The sequence below is a fragment of the Lutra lutra genome, chromosome 10 (genome assembly GCF_902655055.1).
Source record: "Lutra lutra chromosome 10, mLutLut1.2, whole genome shotgun sequence".
Taxonomy (NCBI): Eukaryota; Metazoa; Chordata; class Mammalia; order Carnivora; family Mustelidae; genus Lutra; species Lutra lutra.
This window is the reverse complement of record NC_062287.1, coordinates 39,263,317-39,275,603: the sequence shown is the minus strand read 5'-3', so window position 1 is coordinate 39,275,603 and position 12,287 is coordinate 39,263,317. Positions and strand designations below refer to the sequence as shown.

At 40.9% G+C, this 12,287-nt stretch overlaps 1 protein-coding gene and 1 pseudogene across 2 annotated transcripts in view; one reads left to right on the top strand and one right to left on the bottom strand.

The window, feature by feature from the left end:
• FAT3 (FAT atypical cadherin 3) overlaps positions 1–12,287 on the top strand; it is a 672,146-nt gene that overhangs the window by 251,732 nt on the left and 408,127 nt on the right. The gene's annotated exons all lie outside the window — the stretch shown is intronic.
• The window catches only part of LOC125078540 (AP-3 complex subunit sigma-1-like), a 150,599-nt pseudogene that overhangs the window by 84,086 nt on the left and 54,226 nt on the right, over positions 1–12,287 (bottom strand).

The window sequence follows — 12,287 nt, the reverse complement described above, 5'->3', positions numbered from 1 at the left end:
CTTCTCATAGGTTCATTAGGAAAAAATCTAATGCTGTAAGTTAAATGTTGATCACGTGCTATTATCTACTATGGACAGTGTCTATTAGGCCAGCCCGCTGGTCGCCTCTTTCTTGGGTCTTTTTGTTGTGCTAGTCGTATTCCAGATTCTCTGATCCTGAATGAAATACTCATCTGTTTGTACCTTTCCAGATTCCAAAGTGAGAGTAGAGCCATTTCCCAAAACAACTTCTAGAGGGAAAAAAAAAAGAAAAGAAAATTTCTATAAGGGGCTCAACTAACTAATCAAATAACTGATTAAATGAAAATAATATGATCAAATGAGTCTGAGAAACACTGGCTACTAATTTTTAGAATCAGATTCCACAGAAACTTAGAGTAGTAGCTCTAAGAAGTCCTGGACTAAAGAAATTTGTTTTATTGAAGCTTAAGCTTTGGCTAACCATATTCATTATGATCAGAAGCTAACATTTATTGAAGGACACTATTGGCCAGGACATTGTGTTATTGTCTGTCCTTGTATTTTTTTTCTTTGTTTTGTTTTGTTTATAAATGTAACACCTATCAACTGTCAAAGTAACATGTGAAACCATCAAATGCCCATTGAAGGGCATGTGTTTGACTGTGGACCTCATGGTCTAAGTTGGTACTATCCAATAGGTAGATAATTCTAACCACATACGTGATTGTAAATTTTCTAGTGAAAAGGGCAAAAATAAATAAATAAATAAATAACAAGTGAAATAAACTCTAGCAATGTATTTTATTAACCCACTGTGTCTGAATTATAAAGGTTATTAATAAGATATGTTATATATTTTTTCAAAGTCCAGGGCATATTTTGCACTTCCAACATACCTTAATTCCTACTGGCTCCATACAAACTCAGTAAAGCATATGTGCCTAGTGGCTACTATTCTGAACCATGCAGGTCCATGCAAAGATGACTCAAGGGAAGGTCCGGTTTGCCCTTCCTTCCAGGAGTGTAATGCAGTCAGTTTTCATTTCATCCAAACAGCATCATCTGGAATTAGGCCAGCCTCTATGAATTGGTTGGTAAGACATTTCAGCACAGAACATCTATATTTCTTTGATATTTCTGTTTCATTCAGCTCCAGTGTCAAGTTTGCTTAATGGGGAGGGAACACAATTGGTAGAACTCTTCATGATTTAATAAAAGTCAACAGGAAGGCATCTGGAAACCTAATTTAACCTTATCAGGATAAAATTTAATTTTATTTAGGGTAGGCCCTTGAGTTGACTTTCTGCATGTTGGAACCTTGGTAGTATGTGGATATGATTTAAAAAATGATTGAGACTTATTAGATAAACATTGGACTGATCTTTGAGGGCCAGAGAAATGTCAAATACCGTGTACCTAGAATAGGTAATTGTGTGTGTCTTTATTAGGAAATGGATAATATTAGTAATGCTCAACATCTCCATGTGTCAAGGCCTATTTAATATGCATCATCTTTTCATCCTGACCATTCCACTAGTTGTCTCACTGTTTGATTGAGGAAAATAAGACTTTGGAAGTTTAGGAAAATTTGACTAAGTTTCCGCAGTTGTCAGCTTTGTTTAATGCTAAAGCCTCTGGTCTTATAGTGCACGGGATTCCCATGTGCCTCTGCATCCAAGAATCTACAGCCTTCTGGAATCAGCCGACATTGGGCACAGTCAGGGTGGGATGGCTGTAGACTAACCATTAAAGGAGAATGAGCCCTTCAGGGGACTGTCTCTAAATACCCTTGACACTAGGACAGTGTTCAAATGCTTTCTTTATTTTTGTAAATGTGAAGATGATAGCATTTCTATCTTAAAATTGGGGGATAGTTTGAAACTAGTCCTGGAAGGTCAAAATTATTCTCTGGCTGTAGCTTCAGTTTATCCAACCTTGCAATTTCAACATGATTACTCTCTCTGTTCCCAGAAATTGTGGCTCTGACAAGTTCCTGCTGCAGTCACTTCATTAATCTGACTCTAGCAGGACACCTGTTCACCACCGTGCTGTGTTGGCTGATATCACGCACTAGTTATGCTGTTAATTCTTGGGCTGATGTCTTCCAGACTGCAGCAAGGCTTCCTGTAGCTAGTGATCTGGGAAATCAGATGAAGGAGGCCAGGAAAACATTGACAATTGTCTTGCTTCTGCTAGCATGGTTATATGACATGTTTTGGGGAGGAAAGAATACCATTTGGTGAGTATGGTCCTTTTCACTGGGCCACTCCTCAGCAGGAATCCTTTTACTTGAATGGTAGTAGTAAACATGAACTTTTTTTTTTTTTTAAGATTTTATTTATTTATTTGACAGAGAAAGACAGCATAAGTGGGCGGAATGGCAGCCAGAGGCAGAGAGAGAAACAGGCTCCCCGCTGGCAATGAGCCTGATGCGGGACTCGATTCCAGGACCCTGGGATTTGACCTGAGCTGAAGGCAGACTCTTAACTTGCTAAGCTACCCAGGTGCCCTAAACGTGAACTCTTGAGGGAGATTTAACATGACCTAAATCTAACCTACTTCTTCCATTGGGGTCTTGAAGTGACTTAACCTCTCAGAGTCTTTACCTGCATGATAGAATAATTATAGAGCAGCATCATAAGATGCAAACTCTTACTTACCCCAATACGTACTCAAAAAATGCATTAACTTCTATTACTATCATTTAGTAAATATATATCAATGCCTGCTTTTTACTTACAAATATGGAAAATCTTCTTGTTGGACATGGTACTCTTGTTCAGCTTTGTGTGACAGGAATAAAAAAATTAATAGAGATACAATAGAAGAGTGTTCCAGGTAGGGAAGAAAGCTCCATGTGTGGTCTGGTGTGAGCTTGGACCCATGAGCTCTGAGAAGCTGCTAGTGCATCTTCAGGGCTGAGATCCCTCTGGAGAGCTTCTGGTAGCTGCCTGTGAGCTGCTTTGTAAAGAGGACACTGGCCCACCAAGTTGCCCAGAGAAATAGAGCAGAAAAGCTAATCAGTGAACCTTAGTGGATCTCCTTTCCTTAAAAAAAAAGTTTATCTAAAATTTCCTTATCCAAATCAGTCTAGTCTCCCAGAATAAGACTGTTTAATGTAATTATACATTAAAATGAACAGCTGAAACATCTCAGACCACTGGGTCAGAAGGAAGCCAGCAGTCCACCTGCCTCTCCCCTGGCTAGTGGCTGAGAGAAAAAAACATCGCCTTCCTCTTCAAAGCCTCCTGCTGATGACCAAAAGAAAATCTCTTATTTTTTCCAACATAGAACCTATTATTAGGTGGTTTCCAATTTCTTTTTCTTCCATTGTAAGCATAGTGCTGTGATGAGACTATGAGAGACTGTCATATTCCAGCTCAGTTGTTTTTAAATATTTTAACTAATGGAATTTTATTGTATTTTTTACCAGGGGTACTTGAAGCAGTAGGTAGAACCATGCAGGGCTAACTGATAAATAATAAATGCCCTAATGCCCATTAATCTATATTTAGAAGCCACGCTTCCCTCGCTTTTTTTAGGTTCTGACATTTACTTGTACGTTACCCCTGGGTACATTGGCTTATATAGTTCCATTTCCCATGGAAATATTTTCTTTAAATTTCCAGACCCATAAACATGTATTTTTCTCTGCCATTTACTCAACAGGGAAGAGCGTTCATTTAAGAATAAGGTCCCACTTGTTGCCTGTAATTTGTCATGGAACTTTGAGAAACCCCATGCTGTGATCTGCGCTCCTTGTCTCTGCCACCCTCCTTCCCAGCCACAGCGGAGTGACCTTTTGTCTTCATTTATGTCCTTCACCTGTTAGGTTTCCCAAGTGGCGTGGACCATCGTGACTGTCATTTTAAGGATGGATGGCTTTGCACTGGCTTCTCTAAAGATGTTTTACGTGGTAGGCCTTTATAGTGTGTGATATACTGCAGAGAGAAATGACAAGAGACAGCTGCATCTTGCCTGGTCTTAAGGCGGAGCAGACTGTGAGCCAGAGTTGTGCCCAGTCCCACAGAGAACATGGGAGTCCTTGCTTTGATTCCAGGGTTTAGCCTGGAGCCTTCATTCAACAAGATTCATCAGCCACCACTGTATCTGCCTTCCAGGGCTCAAACACACACACTTGACTGTGGTTTGCAAAAATTGAATTTAGGCAAAATTTGCATCTGCCTTTTATCATGTGTTAAGACAAGCATTCTGCTTCCTGGTATCCAAAAGGCATCCTCTGACAGCTTTGATATGCAGACAGTCCTGTGTTACAGTCCTTTAACCCTTCCTGGAGTTTGGTCGGAGGACATGCCATCCTTTATCAGTATAAGGATTGTGTGAAAGTGCAGCCCAGGAAGACACTGGAGCCCGTGAGCAGGTTGGATGGATATGTGCAACGTCAGAGAGCCTATTGGAGCCATTTCAGACACCTGCAAGGCTCGGGACATCCCTGAATCCTGGGGCCTTCCAGTGGTCCCAACAGCTGCTCCTGTTGTGCTCACCAGGTCACAGAGCATGGAGTGATGGAAAGGGAAGAGCAGCTTTCCATCCCTGGCGCAGCTCCTTGCTAGCTTTGCAGCTTGGTTAAATCTGGATGCGTCTCTGAGCCTTAGAGTATTATGGTTGTCCCTATTATGGTAGTAATCCTCTGTGTTTGCCCGTGTTCCGGGCTATTGTCAAGTTCCATTAAGCAAGGTCCTCACGTTCTCCAAAACTTCCTCTGACTTCACTGTCTATGCCTGCAACAGAGGAGGTGCTCAGAAGCATTTGATGATTGAATGAATGTGAACTACCACGCGGAGGATTTGGGTCAAAGGTGTTCGATTTCGAGCAGATGTCATTTCGCTCACTTCCCGCTCCTTTGAGGGTAGAGCAATTGCCTCACCGACTTCACTGGGGGAGTAGCCAGCGGTGTTTTTATGTTGCCATCCCTCTGCCTAGCCAGACATCAAACCCACATTTCCCTGGGGATCAAGAACGGGAATATAGCTTTTGGGAGGGCATGGTGTGTTTTTGCCATTGTTTCCAATGCCGGTTGATCTTTAACTTTGCATGCCTTTTCTGCACGCCTGGAGCCCCTTCAAAATGTAATATTGAGCAAGAGGAACTCTGGTTGGTGCAAAGCAAAGAAAAAAATATGTTTTTATTTGTTTTGTCTTTAGCCCAAGGTTTATTGCTGCCAGACACCTATTTATTAGCTAGTTTTAAAAAGCAGCTGTTCTCTGTCTTCTTTTTCCCTCCAATGATGCCTGCTTTGGATATTTGAGCACAGCTTAATTTTAGCAATGCTCTGTAAAAATGAGTCCTGGGACATAGATTTTGTATCTCTATCAGAGGTTGGAGAAGTAGAAGCATCAATAATGAAGGCACATATTAAAGAGAGGGCAGATAATTAAGCTCTCGCCTGGCCCCTGGTACCTTGTTGATGTGTTTTTATTTTCTGGTGAATGAGGGATGTTTTCAAAGGGAGGTGCCATGTGGGAAATCAGATCTCTGCTGAACCATAGCAGTCATCCCTGCATCGTCATGTTCCGCACAGGTCCGGCTCGAACCCACGGGCAGGCGGTGGGGCTGGACTAATTACACAGCTGTCAGAATCCCGTAAATGAATGGACCGGGAGTGCTGCTTCCTTATCTGTGACAGTGTTTGTTGCTTTGAATTTCACTTTCAATGGTAGTATTTTTGCAGGCGAGAGAGCATTCATATGCAATTGGAAACTTTCTGAAAACAGCATTAGAAAATATATTTGTACATGCGTGTGGCCCAGCGATACAAAGCTTGCTCCCGGCCTAAAGCCACCATGGCTGGTAAGACAAATGGAGGAAATTTAGAATCATGCTGAAAGGCAATGACCTTTATACCCTGCAGAAACATCCTCATTCCTACATGCAGAACACATGCACCCCATACCTCAACACTCATTAGATGGATGTTATGGACATCATCTAGCTAAAGTATCATTATGTTGTAATGTACAATAGGAAGTTTTATGATAGAAGACATTTGTCTGTGAGTAGGGAAGGGCACTCCGCTCCTGAGAAGCCATCATCCACTGCCCTTCAGATATGTCGTGAAGTCATCAAGAAACCAAATAGGAGATCCTTTTTGTTCTGAGCTGTATCGACCAGGGAAATGTTTGAAGGGCTGTACGGTGCTAGCCATATAGGAGCCTGTGGCTCAAGGAAAAACCAGCAAGACTGACCCTATTCTTAGTTGATCCTTTATCATAGATTCAAAAAATTTTAAACATTTCATTGTGATATTATCTATCTAGGTTTTGGTTTTGGGTTTTGTTTGTTTGTTGTTTTGCTTTTTGTTTTTGGTGGTTTTTTGCTTCCTCTTCTGTTTGGCATCTGGGACAGATACCTCACTTGCCTCACCCTTCCCAGCTCCTCAGAGGGTTCTTTGCATTTGTCTGTGAGATGAGAGGACAGAGATAGGAGCATCACCCACCTGTCCGTGCTGCCCAGCACACTCTTTTCTGCTCCCCATTAAGCCTGGTTATGTGATATAACTAAATCATATACAGTCCCCACAGTCATGGAGTTAATGGTCTGGAAGTAATGATAGGCAAAATCAGATTAAACATATTTATAAAGTCAGAGTAAACACATTTCATAAGGAATAGTGTAAACACAATTATAATTTTTTTTTTTAACAAAATGCAAAGCACCATTAAAAAAACAAGCAATTATAGGACACTTGGGTGGCTCAATCAGTTGAGCATCCCACTCTTGGTTTAGGTTCAGGTCATGATCTCAGGATTGTGGGATCAAGCCCTGCATTGGTCTCTGTGTTCAGCCTGGAGTCTGATCACTTACAGTGTAGTGAATGCTTGTTTATGTATTTAAATCCCTTTCTAGTTGGAAAAGTCTACAAGGACAAAGCATGGGTGGGTCTTGATTGTTCGCTTATATTTCCTGTGCCTGGTATGGGGCTCAATAAATGTTGTGACATAAACTAATCCTTAGTGACATGGTAGTAGTGACAAGTCAACCTTGCTGGAAAAAAAGAAGGGGGATACCTTGATGATATCCTTACCCTTTGGGACTGAGGTGGGGCTTAGGAAAGCTCCTTGCTGTATCACTGAGATTCTTAGGACCAGAATCTCATGCTCTGCATAGTGAGTGTTTTTATACTGTATATATTTTCTTAATCTTCTTTCCCTTGGCTTATAAAGAAAATGCCAGCTCATCTAAGCTGTAGGGAGATTTTATCTGGAGTGTTAAGGCAGACTCATTATCCTTTTGTGCTTAGAAATGGCGGGGGAAGGTGAAAGCAAAGTGAACAAACACCGAGGGGAAGGCAACCCGGGGAAAGCAGGGGGCCACTTACAGAACGCCCACAAAGCAGAGCTTCCTCCCTTTTTCTTCAGCGCGAAAACCCAGGACACTTGGTGAATATCTCGCCAGTCATGCCTTTGCTCATCTTGGAAGGTTCACAATTTCAATTATTCATTCGCTTTCAAGTGTTAACATCCTGGGCAGTGAATGATTCTCCTTTGTTAATGCTATTCATTAGGAATTGTGTTCCAGAGCGAGGATATGGAAACAACCTCAGTGTCTGCTGATCAGAAAAGACCGATGGGTAAAGAAAATGTATATATACAGAAAATACTTATATACAGTGGAAGCCATTGGCAACAACATGCATAGATCTTAAGGGCATTATGTTAAATGAAATAAGTTGAATATAGGAAAACAAATACTGTATGATCTCACTTGTATATGGAATCTAAAAAAAACAAACTCATAGAAACAGAGAGGAGGTTGGTGGTTGCCAAAAGCTGTGGGATGGGGGAAATGGGGAGCTGTTGGTCAAAGGATACACACTTCTAGTTTTAAGGATCTAGTTTTGAGGATCTAATGTACAGCATAGTAACTGTAGTTAACTACACTGTATTCGAGAAAGTTGCCAAAAGATTAGATCTTAAAACTTAAAACTTCTTACCACACACACACACACACACGTAAATATATGTAGTAGGAATATGCTAACTAACCTTATTGTGGTGATCATTTTATAATACATATCTCAATTCATCGTGTTGTACACCTCAAACTTCCATATGCTACATTGCAATTATACCTCAGTAAAGCTGGAAGAAGAAAGAACTGTGCTTTAGGAATTGAAATTATGACAAATTATAAGAGGTTAAGAGAATATTTGTCTTTTTCCCTGGCCAACAGAACCTCCAACACTTCATGTCCTCTTTGATCTCAGAGAGAAATACTACTATCCTGCAGCCAAATCTTTTGTCCATTTGGCACCTTTTATGCCCATTATTTTTTCCTACCACAAGCACATGTTGGTGTCTGCTGTGGGCTGAGAACTGTGTCACGAAGCATCAAGATCCATGAACCCTACAGTCTGCATGGAGGGGCCCCATCTTCGCTGGTTCATGGGGTGACAGAGGGTGTTCCCATATGTTTTTGAGAAGCATGGTAGAGTGAAGGTTATTTTTCATGAGTATTTTGGGAAACTTCACAGAGAAGCAAATTATCTGTGCCAGCACTTAAAAGATCCCTAACAATTGTGTAAGACCGACCAAATTTATGTACTGTTCGCTAAATATAGTCTGTGGAATAGGTAGCATAGCATAATGTTTTAGAGTCCTGGTCCGGGAGTGCCTGCCTGGCTCCATTGGTTGAGCATCTCAGCCTTGGTCTCAGCACAGGTGGTAATCTCACGGTTGTGATGCTGCACCCTGAGTCTGGCTCCACACTCAGTGGGGAGTCTGCTCAAGACTTTCTCTCTTCCTCTCCCTCTGTCCCTCCACCTTCTCGCTTGCTCTCTCTCTCTTTCTAAAATAAATAAATAAATCTTAAAAAAAGAAGAACTAGAAAAAGTCCTGGTTCTGGAACAAAATGGCCCATGTATAATTTCCTGCTTTCCTAGCTGGCAGTATGTGTAACCTTGCTGAAGACTCGGAACCCTTCCAGATTCAGGTTCCTTATCTTTAAAATGGGGATAATACTAGAAGCTACCTCATAGAGTTTCTATGACAATGAACAAAAAGGCCCAGATAAAGCTCTTAGGGTATTAACTGGCAATTAATGTGTTCAATAATTGGTAGTTATTTTTATTAGCATCAGAATTGACTTGGGAATTTTGTTAAAATATACCAGCCCTTGGGTCCCACAGAGACTTACTCCGTCAGCTTTTCTAGGTAATTCTAGAATCTGTGTTTCCAACAAGCAGCCCAGGTTAACTCTTAGACAATTGGTAGCCAGATCTGTACTGGGGTTTGTCAACTCCAGGACTTTCCAGTTAGAAAAACAGGGGCTTGAATTGCAGTTTTCAAACCCTTCCTTTGGACAACGACCTAAATTCTGTGGCCCTTGTTTCCTAACTTGTAAAAAAAGAAATAATACATACCAGCATTTTGGTGAAACCATATGAGTGTCACGATACAATGAATTCACATACTTCACACCTAGTAAATCCTCAATAAAGCATGGCCACTGGTCTCAAAAGTATGTGCTACCCACTGTGTTAGATGCTGGGGATATGAAGACAATAGTCAACTTCAGGTTTCCAGTTAGAAGTATAAAGGGGGCTCCTGGGGGGCTCAGTCAGTTAAGCATTGGCCTTAGGCTTGAGTTATGATCTCAGGGTCCTTGGATTGAGCCCCACATTGGGTTCCTTGCTCAGTGGGGAGTCTGCTTCTCTCCCTTCTGCCTGCTCATGTTCTCTTTTTCTCTGAAATAAATAATAAATAAAATCTTTTTAAAAAAAATATAAAGGGTGACTAGTGCTTTAATGGACAATAACACCCAGTAGTTCAAAGGATGTAATAATTGGAAGGACAGTTAAAAATCACAGTCCGGGCATCTGGTGGCTCAGTCGTTAAGCATCTGTCTTCAGTTTAGGTCATAATCCCAGTGTCCTGGGATCGAGCCCCGCATCGGGCTACCTGCTCAGTGAGAAGACTGCTTCTCCATCTCCCACTTCCCTGCTTGTGTTCCCTCTCTTGTTGTCTCTCTCTGTCAAATAAATAAATAAAATCTTAATAAAAAAAGAAAATCACCTAGTCCCATGTGGTGGAGGGATTGCTCCTTTAACACTCCCTATAGGTGGTGGTTATCTAAATGACCCACAGCTCTGTCACAAGGGCTGTCTCTTAAAGCAAGCCAAAGGCTTCCTGTCATGTATGGTTATTATTGACCCTTGCATATAGGTTCCCTGGGGTTCCTGCAGTGTGAGTCTCATCCTTGGCTGAAGTTGCCATCTTCAAATGTCTGAAGAAGATATCATGTTCCCTCTGATTTTAATTTCCTAAGTCAGTATCCACAACTACCCCAGCTATTTCTCATATGGGATGATTTGGGACTTCTCCCATACCTACATTCTGCTCCCATTAGCAGGAATGGCTTCAGCCAGGAGGGTATCTCAGGGAACAGCTATCATGGCATGGATGCCCAGCACAAGTAGAGGTAGAGCCTCTTAAACGGTCCACGTGGGAACTGTTTCTCATAGGAATATACCATTGCATCTGATAATCATGGATTGACTAACAGTGCTGGAATGGATTAATCTGATTATTGTGGAAGAAAATTGAAAAGATGAATTGGAAAAATAAGTGCTTCTGAACAGTTCTTAGAATAGTCCTGGCCTCAATCTAAGACTCCGATTTCTGTTTAAAGTTATTTCTTTGGGATGTTGAAATAGCTCTAGCACAGAATGCTCATCTGACTTTGTTCTACTCATAACAAATAAAAACGCTCTGGGACCTGTTTGAGAGGACAATGCCATTTAAACCCTGAGAGCTAATGAGAAGGCCAAAGCATACATTTGATAAGCTTTGTCATCTTTTTGTCTGCAGATCATAGACCTTGCATTTTAATTTACTATACATAATGCTTTCTTAATGAGTTCCAGTGGATGGCCATTGAAACATACTGGAGCAGCTGCCGATGTGATTAAGCGGGGGAAAGCATGGGGGGAAAGCATTTATTTGATTTACGTGATACGCAGTTAGGGTAACTAATATTTGCAGCCAGAGTACAATAACAGCAAGGGAAAAAATATTCAGTATTACTGTGGACAGGAGAAAGGTGCTAAATCAATTTATTTTTTCCAATACGTGTGAAAACTACTAATTGCAAGCTAATGGAATTGCATTTTAAATGTTGAGTGTCTTGCTAGAATACAGTTTACGTTATGCCAGGAAGTTCAGAGTAAGCCAATGCAATTATCAGAATTATTTTTAAAGTGAAAATTGAATTGAGGCGTCCTGGTACTGATCTGGGCCATATTATAAAGCACTGCCGTCAATAATAAATTGTGCCTTCGTGGAAGAGGAGAGAAAGGTTTGGAAATAACTCCTAAGAGTAAACCATGAACGATCAAGGTCACAGATGTAATCGCCATGGTCACAAGTGCTAGTTGTAGGGCGTTAGTGTTAGTCAGTGCTGGGAAGCGTTTTCATATGTATCGCCTCATTTAATTCGGTTAACAAATTTGTTCAGCAGGTTATTGTTTTCATCTTCCAGATGACAAGACTGAGGCTTTACTAGCTTTGTTAATTTATGTAAGGTAGGAATCATCAAACTATGATTTGAACTGACTTTATGACTCTGAGTTCTTTTTTGGGGATAATAATACCTGTTCTTGGAATATTGTCGTCTAAAAAAAAAAAAAAAGTCATGGAATGAAAGTATTTGTTAAACTGTAGAATACTATCTATATAGGTGTACGGGATGGTTACTACTGTTATCAATTATTCAGTTAAGCCAGAGGGTGAGAAAGGAAAATGGAAAACAAGCAGTCAAAAAGCTGAAATTGAGGGGTGTTTCTGGATCTGTTTTTAGGTTGTTTTTTTTTTTTTTTTTTAAGATTTTATTTATTTATTTGACACAGAGAGACACAACAAGAGAGAGAACCCAGCAGAGGGAGTGGGAAAGGGAGAAGCAGACTCCCCACAGAGTAGGGAACCCAATGTGGGGCTCCATCTCAGGACCCTGGGATCATGACTACCCAGGAGGCCTGTTTTTAGAGTTTTATCTCTTGGTTCTGAAACCATGATTCAGTCTATCACTTCTGCACCCAGCGTCTCTGACTGTATCCCCATTGTGCCTCTGTACCTGACTTGGCCAAAGTGCCATGTCTTTGACTTCTTCCTTAATGTCCTTTGACATGTATGGCCCAATGTGTAATATAGTGCTTCTTTTTCATAAAAACATACACAGATATACACACTGATGCACACCAGGGACCTTTTAATTATTATCTCTTTTCTTCCATTAATGCTTCCCTTCTTTGGGTTAATCAGAAGAGTTATGATCCCAACTTCAGTCCCTACTCTATATAAAGATACAAA